Below are 12,080 nucleotides of genomic sequence, written 5' to 3' on the forward strand. Positions count from 1 at the left end.
CACATACAACACAACCATACATAGGCAGTCCTACACGGAGAATAAAACAGATAAATTAGGTACAGGCTTTGCTTTTGAGGAACTCATAACTGAATTGGGCAGACAAGAATGTATGAAAAAATGTAGTATTAAAAATAGTCTGTAATCAAAGTATGAAAAATAGGTGCTATGGAAACTCATCATGTGAAGTTAATAACTTAGAGAGTTAACACATTTCTACAACTCATATGTAACAAAGAATTGCAAGCCTAGGGTTTAAATTGCTGTGTTTCTGAAAAATCTAAGACCACCCAATGTACTTTTCCTGGACTTGCTTACTCTCAGAGGATATCTTTTTGTGAGTACTGAGAACAATTAACTAATTTTAGTGGACCCTTATATACATGTAACATATAAAACTCTGCTTACTGCCAAAGAGCTCACAAATTCACACTTTCAGATAGACCCTCGTGGTAATAACAAAGCTTTCTTTTTTTCCTCACCTTTTTTCTGGCAGTTACACTCTAAGAACCTGAATATAATACCGCTTTATGGTGTCAGTAAGGTTTTCACAGAGAAGATGTACTTTATGTATTGTAAGATTTCAGGTGAACAGATTTCTGCTCAATGAGAGGAGATAGAGTGACAGGAGAGTATTTCCTTGTGGAAGAAGCACTAGGCACAAATGCTCTGAACTGCAAAAGCACAGAAGGATGCAAGGATATTCAGCAAGGAGCTCTGACTTGCTGCAACCCAGAGTCTATATATGAGAACATATAGGGTGATGAAGATAGGTAAATAAACAAGCAAACAAACGAAAACCATGACACTTGTGGGGAATATGGCTTTTTCCTAAAAGGCATTTGAGAACCAGGAGGTCTTTAAAGGAACAAATGGATATAATCAGATTTGGGTTTTAGAAGATAAATTGGACAATAGTGTGGAGCTGGTGATAGTGGGACAAGACTTGACAACAGTGAGAACGTCCTGGAAGTGATCGCCATATAAAGGCCAATGGTGCTCAACCTGGGGCGATTCTGTCCCACAGGGAACACTCGTCAATCCCTGGAGAAAGTTGAAGGGGAAGTGTGCTTCTGGAGTCTAGAGGCCAGGGCTGCTGCTGAGACCTACAATGCATAACACAGTCCCCAATAACAAAGACTTATCCTGAACATAATGCCAGTGGTGCTGAGAAAAACTGGTTTAAATAGGGTGGTAATGTGTAGTATCACATTGAGGGTTTAATTTGTGTTTCAATAATGGCTAATGCAGCAGGTTCTTATTAGTTATCCATTTTAAATTAAAGTGGGTGTTTTATAGAGAGAGAGAGAAAAAAAAAGATGGACATAAATTCTTCCACTCAGGTTAAAAAGTGTGCTGCAAAACTACGAGATAGGAATTGGCAGCGGTTCACGTGAACCAAGCTCAGGGCATGAAAATGTGCATGGTCCTTGGTTACAACTAGATAAGCACATCAGTTAATGTGGATGAGGACTAGAAGGACACATACCAAAAAGCTAAGCAGTTGTGTTATGGGGGTGTCTTCCTCTATTTTCTAAAGCCTTTATATGTGATCCTGTTACTTTTATAATGAAAAAGTAAATGTATACAATTGTTTTAAAGCAAAAAAAGGAAGAAAAGGAAAAAGATCCAGAGGGCTTAGTCCACCACAAGCCTCAGGTGATCCCACAGTGTGAGGCAGCATCTGAAAGAGGTAACTTGATCTCAGGCTGCACAAATGCCTGCCACCCAGGTCAGACCACCTGGGTTCACTTATTTCAGAGGCATGATGACAGAAGTATGACCAGAGGAGACAGCAGAGGATGAGAAGTCTAAGATGCTGAGGTTGTTCAGCTTTGGCGAGGCTGAGAGGCATCTGAAAAATTGGATAGGGATGAAAGAAATGTACCACACTAATGCAAGATGTGAGTAATAGGGGATGCTGTGTGGGGAAAGAGAGGAACTCTCTGTACTTTCCTCAATTTTCTGTAAGCCTAAAACTGCTCTGAAAAATGTCTATCAAAAAAATAATAATAACGGCTAATGATGAGCACTTTTTCCTGTGCTTCACTAATACTGTTGAGCAACTTTTCATTGTATATATATATCTTCTTTGGTGAACTGTTTGTTTAAATCATCCTTATGTTTTTAAAGACTGGGTTTTCTTATTCTTGTATTTTGAGAGGTCTATATATATTTGGGATACCAGTCCTTTATCAACAATGTGCTAAGTAAATATTTTCTCCCAGTCTGATGCTTTTTTTTTTTTTTATATACTCTCAGCCATGTCTTTATGGGTTATGCACTTCATGGTATATCTAGGAAATCTATGCCTAATTCAAGGCAATAAAGATCTCCTATGTTGTTTTATAATTTTAGCTTTTACACTTAAATCACTGATACATTTTAGACTAACATTTCTATATGGCACAAGGTGTGGATCAAAATTTTGTTTGTTTGTTTGTTTTTGGTGGGGGTTGGGGAAGGGCATAGATATCTGATTGTTCCAGAAAATTTTGTTGAAAAGACTGCTGTTTTTCCACTGAGTGCTAATGCAACTTCGGGGAAAAAATGACTTGGTCATATATAGGTCATATATAGGTGGGCCTGTTTCTGGATGTTCTGCTCTGTTTAATTGATCTATTTGTTTATCTTTATGCCAATACCAAATTGTCTTGATTATATGGCATTATAATAAGTCTTGAAGTCAGAGAGTGAAACTCCTCCGGCTTTACTCTTCTCTTTCACAGTTGTGTCTCTTTTAGGTCCTTTGCATTCTCATATGAATTTTATTTTATTTTAATTAATTAATTAATTTATTTATTTTTGGCTGCATTGGGTCTTCGTTGCTGTGCACAGGCTTTCTCTACTTGCAGCGAGCAGGGGCTACTCTTCATTGCGGTGCTTGGACTTTGCATCACAGTGGATTCTCTTGTTTTGGAGCACAGGCTCTAGGCACGAGGGCTTCAGTAGTTGTGACAGCAGGCTCAATAGTTGTGGCTTGCGGGCTCTAGAGTGCAGGCTTAGTTGTGGCACACAGGCTTACTTGCTCCGCGGCATGTGGGGTCTTCCTGGATCAATCAGGGCTCGAATCTGTGTCCCCTGCATTGGCAGGTGGATTCTTAACCACTGTGCCACCAGGGAAGTCCCCTCATATGAATTTTAGAATCAACTTGTCAATGTCTATAAAAAGTCTGCTGATATTTTGAATGGGATTGCACTATCCATAGATCAGTATGAGAGAATTGTTATCTTAAAAATATTGGGTCTCCTTATGCATGAGCTTAGTATGTATTGCCATTTATTTATGTCTTTTTAAAATTCTGTCAACAAGTTTTGTAAATTTTAGTGTACAGCTCTTTCCATGATTTTTCAGATTTATATCTAAGTATTTCACATATTTGGTGTTATTGTAACTGAAGTCTTTTTAAAATTTCAGTTTCCAGTTGTTCTTTGTTATTCTAATGAAATACAAATTGTTTTTGTCTATTCGTCATATATTCTGCCACCCTGGTGATCTCAGTTATTAATTCTAGACGCTTTTCAGAGATTCTTTATGATTTTGTATACAGTCATGTGGTCTGCGAATAAAGACAATTTTAGTGCTTCCTTTCCAATTCAGATGCTTTTGTTGCCTCATTGTACAGAGTTGAATGTATGAATTATTATTTAGTTTCCAAAATTAGTCAGTTTTCCTTGTATATTTCTGTTACTGCTATCTAATTTATTTCCAATGTGGTGAGATACTTTGTACGACATGAATCCTTTAGTATTGATTGAGACTTGTTTTATAGCTCAGAATGTGGACCATATTGTTAAATGTTTTATATGCACTTGAAACTATCTAAACATATTCATTTTCTGAACACTTGGTCTATCAATTATTGTGCAAAGGGCATTGAAAGATATGACTGTAACTGGATTTGCCTGTTTCTCCTTACAGTTCAATCAGGTTTTTATTTATATTTTCGTAACTCTGTTATTAGTATATAATATTTTCCATTATTATGTCCTCTTGAAGAAGTGACCTATCATTATAAAATTACCTAATTTATTCCTGGTAATATTTTTTTCTCTAAAATCTCCATTTTCTGATATTAATTTAGCCACTCCAGCTTTATTTTGATTAGTTAGTATGATATATCTTTATCTATGTTGTTACTTTTAATCTGTTTGTGTCTTTATGTTTAAAGGGGTTTTTATAGGCTTGAGTCTTTCTTTTTCTATTCTAACTTGACAATCTCTGACTTTTAACTGGGGTGTTTAGACCATTTATATATACTGTTGATATAGTTGGAATTAAGCCTTTCGTCTGGCTACTGATTTTCTATGTATCCCATCTGTTCTTTGTGCACTTTCCTTTGTCTTCTGGTTTTTAAATTACTTGAATATTTTCATGATTTAATTTTATTTCCTCTGCTGGCTAGTCAGATATAACTCCTCTGTTGTTATTTTAGCGTTTGCTTTAGAATTTGTAGTATACCTGCTTCATTTTTACATTCTACTTTCATTTTGATGTTATACCACATCACAAAGAGTATAATTATGACAGGGCTTCCCTGGTGGCGCAGTGGTTGAGAGTCCGCCTGCCGATACAGGGGACACGGGTTCGTGCCCCAGTCCGGAAAGATCCCATATGCCGCGGAGCGGCTGGGCCCTTGAGCCATGACCGCTGAGCCTGCGTGTCCGGAGCCTGTGCTCCACAACGGGAGAGTCCACAACAGTGAGAGGCCCACGTACCGCAAAAAAAAAAAAAAAAAAAAAAAAAAAAAAGCTTATGACAGTATATATTTACTTCTGTCACCTTGACCTCTGTACTATTGTCATGCATTTTACTTCTATATGTTATAAATATCACAATGCATTTTTATTATTTTTCTTTTGAACAGTTAATAATCGTTTATGAAGACTCAAATATAGTTAGAAAAAAGACCTCAACTGCAGAGATGGTTACTGTTTCTGGTATTCTTCATTTCCACCTGGTATAATTTTCCTTCTGTCTGAGGGTTTTCTTTAACGTTTCTTGGATTGCCAATCTACAGCTTATGAAATATTTCAGCTTTTTTATATCTAGCAAAGCCTATTTATCTTTCATTTTTCAAAGATAATTTGACTGGTTAGAGAATTCCAGGTTGAGAATGCTGTAAAAATATTGTTCCTCCGCAGTCTCACTTTCTTTGTTTCCAATGAAAAATCTACTGTCATCTTTATCTCTGTTGCTCTGTGTGTTATATGTCTTTTTCTTATAGCTGCTTTTAATATTTCTCTTCATCACTCTTTTAAATTAATTTGACTATGATATAACTTAGTGTCATTCTCTTTTCATTTCTTGTACTTGGGGTTCCTTGATTATCTTGGTTCTGTGGATTTATACTTTTCATCAAGTTTGAAAAATGTCTGGCATTTACTTCTTCAAATATCTTTGTTCATTCTCTATTCATTCTTCTCCTTCAGGAACTGTAATTACACATATATTTGACTATATTAAGTTTCCCAGATCTGTCCTTTTTTTTCAGCCTCTTTTCTTTCTGTGTGTGTGTATGTATGTGTGTGTTTGGTTGGTTTCTATTGCTATATGTTCAAGTTCAACGGTCTTTTCTTCTGCAATGTCTCATCTACCATTAATACTGTTTAATGTATGTTTATCTCAAACATTTTAATTTTTACTTCTTTGATTTGGGTTTTTTTAATATTGTGCATGTTTCTGCTTATGTATCACATATTTCCTGTAGCTTCTTGAACATATGTAATACAATTATAATAACTATTTAGTGTCTTTGTCTATTAATTCTACCACCTGTATAATTTCTAGGTAGGTTTCAATTAATTAATTTTTCATGTCATAACGGGTTCTAGTTTTCACTTTCTTTGAATGTCTGATAATTTTGATTGGATGCCAGTCATTGTTATTTTTACTTTGTTGAGTGCTGTCTGTGTTTATATTTCTATAAATATTCTTGCACTTTGTTTTAGACTAAAGTTACTTGGAAGTAATTTGGTTAGCTTGGGTCTTGCTTGAAAACTTTTTTATTCAGGGCAAGAGCAATGTTTAGTCTAGGTTAATGGTTCTCAGTTAGAGGTGATTTTGTTGCCCAGTGGATATTTGGTAATATCTGGAGACATTTTTAAATGTTCACTGTTTAGGGATGGTGATGGCAGTGGGAGGCTTCTGGCATCTAGTGGGTAGAGGCCAGTGCTGCTCCTAAACATCTTACAATCTCAGGAAAGCTTCTCCTATCTCAACAAAGAATCTTACAGCTCAGAATGTCAATAGTGCTGAGATAGAGATACTCTGGTCTGTGAAAATGATGATGAGTTTGTGCACTAAGGAACTGACATGATAAAGAAAGAAGCCCAAATTGAGAATCATTTCTGAGTCCAAAGATACAGCATTTGATTCCCAATTGCATGAATATTCAAGAGAGAAGTCAGTGATTTTAAAAAAGTACTTTTTTCCCTTGTAAATGTGAATGTTTATGATTCCACTAATTTGGATCAAGAACACTGAAAAAGAAGGTTTTAAGAGAAAATGAAGGAAGCCTCCAGAAAATGAAAATGGAGAAAATTGTCTTCTCTTCTGATAGGTTTGATGATTGTGGAAGAAAGCTAACAAAAGTTCTAATCACCACGTTTATAGCAGTTGACGATTTCAGGCTACTGTGCAACCACGAAAAATGTCTGGGAAAATGAAGTAGAAAAACTTCTAAAATAAGTTTTTTTAACTCTTTGACTTTCATTTTTTGATTTATGATTTATTGCTCTGTCACATTGTGGACTTAAACATAATAATGTCAGGGACCTGTTGGGATCAAGGTTCATATTTCAAAATGCAGGGTTCACATACCCTCTGCTCTCCCTGAATACCCTCCGCCAGTTAATGCAATGATGAGGTGGTACTATCTGCTAAATTGTTATGTATAGCTTCTTTTGACATTCCCATCTGTCTCTATATTATCAGTGTCTGAATGTAAGAAAGTTATAGAAAGAAGATACACTCTTACTATGGCTAAATATAAAGCTATCCTGATAAAATATTCAGTAAAAATTCTTTCCCAAGAAAGTATCAGGAATTAATGTTGGACCTTTTAAGTTCATCTAGACTGGAAATATTCATTGGGAAGCTGAAATACAGATATTGAGCTTGGAAGAAAGGGTCAGGCTAGTAGCATAGCTAACCTTTAAGTGGAAACTTGGGGATGACAGAGAGCATCCAGAGAGACTGTGTAAAACAAGAAAAGGGATGATCCCAGGAAAATAAATCTGAAGAATTTTAATGTAACACAGAAAGCTCCTAAAACACAGTTCATAAAATTATTACCTTTATATAGACTATCAATAGTGAAAACTTAAGTTTCTTATGTCTTAAATCAAGGGCAAAAGGAAACTTAAATAGTTTTCTGATATATCTATAAACATATAAGCATCATGTGAATAGAAACAATAAAGTTGAAAAAAGCTATAAAATTTTACAATGGTTTATTTTACAAGTCATATAGGAAAACTTAACATGATATGAATAATTATTGCACAGTGATTTTGATGAACCATTTTCTTCTTAGCATAGTTTTGTCGTCTATCCACTGAGAGAAACAGTAGATATTAGGTGCTGAAATGGGCACCAGGCATCAAGATGTCTTGTGTATGTTAATTCTTGAGATGATGACATGGACTCTTCTGGAGTTCCTTACTTGTAATCTCCACTATGATATCATAAAGAATTATTTAAAACTTTTATAATAACTGCCATAAAGAGGACTAATAAAGACCACTAACAGAATCTCTTAGAGACCAGGTTGTTGCTAAAATCCCAGTTAACTAAAGAGTCCTATAAGTATGTTGTCAATGTCTTTTCTCCCTTCAATTTTGATAGTTTTATATCTTTTAGTTAATAAACAGTGGTCTCCCTTAACACCTAGGAATTATTTGTTCTCTAAAGGATAAAAATAAAGTTAATTTTAAAGAAATGGTTCCATTATGAAATAAAATAATATTTATTTTCCAAATAGCAAAAAGCGTTAAAGATGTTGAACAAGAGGAAGTCATGGTTACAGTGTTTCTATCTGTCTGCGCATTAATTTTTCCTCACTAACTAAGCCTATGAAGAAAGATGTTATTTAGAATTTGAAATATCATTACTGAGAAATTTTCTGGGAAAATTGATATATTGTGTGGGCTCAACTAGAATTTTCAAATATTTTGAAGTAGATTCTACTATATGCTTATGTCTAGAATTTTATTAAAAATCAAATATTAAGCAGAATTTAGAGAACATTGTGTTCGTTTGTCATATTTGCAGAAATGTCTACTTATGAGAATTAACATTTTCTAGATGTTAGAGTACATATTTTCCTAAGCAGCTGAGCGTATTTTACGGGACATAAAATATGTACCCCTGCGTACACCATATATTAGAAAAGTTCTCACATGAAATAGTACTAATTATGCAGAAATCATAAATAATGTTTTTAATGGTGTTCATAAAGTTCAATATGTTGATATAAATAGGGGAATATATAGTTTAGGGAAGATAACACATTTATTCATTCATAATTCATTAAAAATATTTTCTGATTTTCTATTGTTTTATCAGTTCTAAGTACAAAATGGTAAACAGGTGAGCCATTAAAGACATTAGAAACTAGTGGAAAGGGGAAAGACAAGTTTAGAAGATGATTACCACCCCAAAATGATGATTATTTTGCCTATGCTCTTATGAGTCCTTTAATAAAAGAGAGCCAAAGTACAATACTTTTAATTTCACCTATACATTGACTGATATTACTCTCAGTAACCTATATTTGTTCTTTTCACTCATTACAGGTCTGCTATAATATTTCATAATAAATGATAATATCTTTTCAGAGAAACATCTGTTTGTCACACACACACACAAATATATATATATATTTATTATTCATTCTATAAGTTTTTGAGAAATTGTCAAATATTTACTGAATATCTACTTCAGCCAGTATCTATTTTAGATGAACAAGCACCAAACCTTCACTTGAGGAACTTATACAGTAGAGGAAATGACACCAAACAAGTTGTCTCAAGTGTGTTACATGTTGTAAAAGAGCCGTACAGTGTGCTCCAGATGCATAGTGCAAAAGATCTAACTTACTTAAATGGCCAGGGCATGTGTACTGAAAACATTAATTTAGGATGAGACCTGGAAAGGTGTAGGCTGTATGTTGGCAAAAGTGTTTGTGGTAGTGAAGAGAACTTGGGAACTACTCCTGGCAGAGGAAGGAATATGTGCAAAGATTATGAGACAAGAAAGAATATTTGAAATAATAGTTCTGTGCCTGAAAGGAGAAGTGGTAGGTGATGAAAAGAGGGAGGATAGTCATGATGTAGATTCTGTTAGGACTTGTAAGCTATGTGAAGTACTTTGATCCTTATCCTAGAGCAAAAGACTTTCAAGAGGGAAGTGGTATAACCAGATTTGCTTTTCCCAGAAGATTGCTATAGATTAAAACAGGCAAGAATGGCTGCTCGGAGAACTGATAGATTGGATTGCACTAGATTGGAAAGTAGATGATGATTCCTTAGATGACAGTAGATGTAGTGAGAATAGATAGTACTCAGTGGATTGTGACATTCTCTGGTGGTAGTATCAACAGAATTTGGTGGTTAATTAAATATGGGAAATTGGGAAGAATAAAGTATCAAGAATGACTGCAAGGTTTCTGAGCTCAGTAACTACATGGATTGTAGTACTATTTAATGAGCTAAGAAATACCAGATGAAGAACATATTTGGAGATGATGACTTCATTTTGAAGTGTTGCTTTTTAGGGCTGTAAGATTTTCAGGTGTAGATGTATAGTAGGTGGCTAGATATACACTGCTAGAATTCAGAAAATATATCTTGATTTAAAATAAAAGTTTGGGAGTTAAGTGGTTTACATAGAAGTTCAAGGAAGCCACAGAATATATAAGGTTGCCCACAAGATTGTATAGAATGAGAATAGAGCCTAGAACAGAGCCCAAGTGCAAAACACAATTTTTTTCCTCTCACTCTTTTGGCCTGATTTGGTATACAGAAAGTCTAGGATGACCCCATTATTTTATATAGCCTTCTTGTCCCCCTCCATTTTACCCTTATTTATAGTATTTTATGCCACAAGAAAAAAGCAAACTAAAACAAAATTATCTCTCAGGTAGATGAAACTTCAAAGAATGTCACACAATTATGGCAGATAAAAAAACTGAAATATTTGAAATTTCTGTAATCCAATGAATTAATTGATGATGTAAATATTTTGGAAGTTTAAAAATAAGAAATAATCCCAGAAAGGCAAACTTAAGAACATCACTTGTTAATGATGGTCATGGTCTTAGAAGGGAGCAGAATTAGAATATCAAAAAATGTCAGTATATAAAATACTTGTTGGGACACAGTGGGCATGACTATCTGCAGGCCAGATTGATCTCTGTCTTCTGTCTAATAAGGTGCCACAATTACAAGGATAGGGGCTTTATATCAGCAACAATATAATTTTTTAAAAGGTTCAAAGGATGAAATGTGATTAATTTAGTCAAACTATAAATATTTTCAAATTATATTGATTTTTGATCAAATGACTAGTCAATAAATTAGACCAGAGTTTTGCAAACTATAGCCCATAGGTCAAATCTGGCTCCTTGCCTACTTTTTTTTTTTTTTTTTTTTTTTTTTTTGCGATACGCGGACCTCTCACTGTTGTGGCCTCTCCCGTTGTGGAGCACAGGCTCTGGACGCGCAGGCTCAGCGGCCGTGGCTCACGGGCCCAGCCGCTCTGCGGCATGTGGGATCTTCCCGGACCGGGGCATGAGCCTGTGTCCACTGCATCGGCAGGCAGACTCTCAACCACTGCGCCACCAGGGAAACCCCCTACTTTTTTAAAATAAAGTTTTATTGGAGTGTAGCTATTTGTTTACACATTAACTATGGCTGCTTTCTCAATACAGTGACAAAGCTGTGTAGTTGTAACAGAGATCATATGTGTCCCACAAAGTCTATAAGTCTACTGTCTACTGAACCCTAATTTAGACAGTCTCCATTTTATATCACAATGTATTATAATAACAATAATCCATTCATTTTTGTATAGTTCTTTACAATTTATTAAACATTTTAACATAATCTGACTATACCTTTCAAGATAGGTAAGGATGATTTTATTACTCTTCCAATGTAATAATGAGGTAACTTCATAACATAATCAATTTATTCATATCCTTTGACTTGATTATTATATTTTGAGGTATATGCCTTTAAAAATCAAAAGATAGAAAAAAGTATTATTATGCAATTAGTAGTTATGGTGCAATTTCCAATGGTAAAAAATAGAAGAAAATTATTAATTATGATTTAAAAACTGGATTTAAGAACTGGACTGATTATGCAATCATTAACTATTTTAATTAGGAAAAAATTCAGTATCATGGGAAAAGCCTATGATAGCATATTTACACAAACCAAGTAAATATCAACATGATGAATATAATTATCTATAATGGTACATTTTTAAAGACAAAATTATAATAATAATTATGTTAGAATAACAGGGTATGATAATCTTTTGATGTGTTTGATGTGTCAGCTTGACTAGGCTGTAGTTTCAAATTATTTAATAAAACACAAACCTTAGGTGTGGCTGTGAAGAGATTCGTGGATGTGATTAAAATCCATAATAAGTTGACTTTAAAGTAGGAAAGATTATCCTAGATAATCCAGATGGGCTTCATTCAATCTGTTGAGAAGCCTTAAAAGTAGAGCTCAAACTACCATGATGAAAAATAAATTCCATCTATGGACAACATTTTCAGTCCTCACAGAGTTCCAGCCCCAACAATCATATAAGTCAGTTCTTTGCAATAATTCTTTCAATATATATCTTCTAATGATCCGTCTTCTCTGATTGAACCATGACTGATGCAGAGTTTGGTAACTGGAAGTAGAATGCTGCTGTAACAAATAACTAAAAGGGTGGAAGTGGCTTTGTAACAAATAACTAAAAGGGTGGAAGTGGCTTTGGAATTGGGAAATAGGTAGAGGAAGAATTTTAAGAAAAAAATTGAAAAAAAACCTACATTGCCTTGAACAGATTATTC

The sequence above is a fragment of the Mesoplodon densirostris genome, chromosome 13 (assembly GCF_025265405.1).
Source record: "Mesoplodon densirostris isolate mMesDen1 chromosome 13, mMesDen1 primary haplotype, whole genome shotgun sequence".
Taxonomy (NCBI): domain Eukaryota; kingdom Metazoa; phylum Chordata; class Mammalia; order Artiodactyla; family Ziphiidae; genus Mesoplodon; species Mesoplodon densirostris.